The sequence below is a fragment of the Procambarus clarkii genome, chromosome 93 (genome assembly GCF_040958095.1).
Source record: "Procambarus clarkii isolate CNS0578487 chromosome 93, FALCON_Pclarkii_2.0, whole genome shotgun sequence".
Taxonomy (NCBI): Eukaryota; Metazoa; Arthropoda; class Malacostraca; order Decapoda; family Cambaridae; genus Procambarus; species Procambarus clarkii.
In genome coordinates, this window is record NC_091242.1 from 8,455,832 (window position 1) to 8,458,549 (window position 2,718).

Genomic DNA, 2,718 nt, shown 5'->3' on the forward strand with positions numbered 1-2,718 from the left:
TCTCATTCATTGATAATCTACTCGATGATAATATAGAAATTCATCATTATGAACCCTTATGTGGGTTTCTGTATTTGTAGTACATCTTAAAATATGGTGATCACATGAGGGGATTACTTTTGTCTCTGCCTGAATTTGATCAATCATGCCTTCTTATGATGTTAGCACAAGATCTAGAATGCTGTTACCCCATGTGGGCTCTACCACCTGCTGTATGAGAAAGGAGTCCAGAACTAGATCTAGACAATGTTCTCCTGCTTGTGATGTTAGATTTACCCATTCTATTGTCTCATGGTTAAAATCCCCCATTATTTGGGTTTAGATGTCTGATGCCGCTTTGATCACATTTTGTAGATCAGTAGCTTCCTTTGCTGCTGCTGTGTCAGCTCTATAATGCCACACTCATTTTTCTACCATCGTGAGCTAGTATCTGAGGATCCCATGGGGTTTACTTCCTCATTGTTGGTTGAATCTAGGTCCTCAAATTTAAGAGTTTTGTTATTGTAAATATTATTCCATTTGCATGACTCGCACTAAAGTAAATAGGTTGGCTGGGATTTCATTCATATGGTTAGGCTAAATATATTGTGTGATCCCAGTAGTAAGTTATTATTGAGTGTTTGCTAGAATAATTCATGTTTATTAGTAAGACAGGACGACCAAATCACACAACAGAAGATCGTGTGTTGCCTTGAACACACCACTTGATAATAGTCCACGACGGACCGAAACGTCCGTCCAGGACCGTTCGTCGTCTCTTCATCTTCTGGAGTGTGGTCTGGTCATCATATCATCGGTCACGATATTGTCTTATTAGTTTTAGTCTTTAATGTTTTTCCTGCCCGAAACGCTTTGCGTAATAGTGGCTTTAGGCATTGTATGTACTAGCTCTATCTATAAAGCTATCAATTTTTGTATAACCTCTTGTATGTATGTACTTTACCTGAATAAACATTTGAATTTGAATTTTTTTTTGAATTGTGACTCATTGTATGCATTAGTAAGACAGCCATTGTTTGAATACTATATATAATAATTACACTATTTTGTTTAAATATTTTGTCGCGTAATAAGTGTTATTTTCTACAATTGTTTACGTCTGCAAAGTATAGAAAATTACCATTAATCTTCTCAAATGTTCATTTGGTCTTTGCCTTAGACTGCTTAGGGAAGCTGCCTTGAAGGTTACCTGAAGGCTGGCGACTCCTTATCAAGAGCTGCGACGATTGATGAAGATTAAACCACCCAAAAGGTGGCACGGGCATGAATAGCCCGTAAGTGGTGGCCCTTTTGAGCCATTACCAGTATCAAGAGCTGATACTGGAGATCTGTGGAGATGCGACTGCGCGCTGCGTGACGGGAGATGTCTCCCGTCAGAGAGCTGCGACGATTGGCTGAAGAAGATTAATAAGCCACCCGAGAGGTGGCACGGGCATGAATACCCCGTGAAAGAGCTGCGATGATTTGGCCTCTCAAATTTTACTTTGACCTTTGTCTCATACAGCTTAAGTAAGATGTTTTGAAGGTCGTCGAGTCCTTATCTAGAACACTGACGATTGGTCACAGCTCTAGATAAGGAGTCGCCAGCCTTCAAGACAACCTCCCGCAAAGTTGTATAAGTCAACGCTGAAAGCAAAGTCTGATGGAAATAGTTATTTTCTATACTTTGGGGGCATAAGCAATTAGAAAATATTACTTGTACCTCATGAACAAAGGTTATTCATGGGCCCATTAAAATGACGAGGAGCCCCGCAATTAATGACACACATTGAGTGGTAGTGTAAGAGTTATGTTACAAGGGAACTTTATATATATATATTATCGATTATACTTTATATAGTATTTATTTTCTCTTGTCATGCAAGTAAAGATTTATATAATTAGGAAAACTGACACATCTTGTTGAACTAGTCTTATCTTTGCCAGCTGAAGACCGGTTGTGGTAAGAGAAAACAACTATCCTTGGGGATAAAATGTTTTTTATCTTAATTTTATCCATGGGGGATAAAATTAAAATCCTGGGGGATTTTAAAATATGTAATAAGTAGAATTACTTTAGAGAGTGTTGATATTATCATAGTTGACCATTGAAAGAGGTACAGTGCTTGCCGGTCGAATAGATTCCTGACCATTCAGGTAAACTGGAGCTAAAGAAGGTTCCAGTAGCCTAGCGTCTGTTCCAACACTGCAGAACCACCAAGTGAATTATAAATAGCGGTGGATATCCAGGTGTATGTTTGCGAAACAGTGAGCTGTTGCTGCTTCTTGTGTGTGGCGAAGTTCCCAACAGGAGGTTCGTGGTGGCCGCCTCGCGTAATAAAGTTTTACATGCCCGAAAACGCTGGGCGTACTAGTGGCTTTACAAGATTGTAAATACTGTACAATGCTATGTATTCTCACAAACCCAATGTACCTTCTTGTATATAAATAAATGAATAAATAACATGAAGCTACACCCACAACCAGAGTAATCAACGTTTATGAAACTGGAGATGTATTCGGTCTGGTTATGTAGTAATAAGCGAGCCAGAAAGCTAGCCAAAGTTCGATATTGAGAGATGTGTGTTGCTGTCTACCGACAATTTTGGTCATAAGTTATTTTCATATTGTTAACATTCAAATGATTTGCTTCTGTAATTTTGGTGGATTTGAACATATGTTTTAACAGGTAATTATCATACATTTGATATAATTTGATTTTTTTTCAAATTTTAGTTG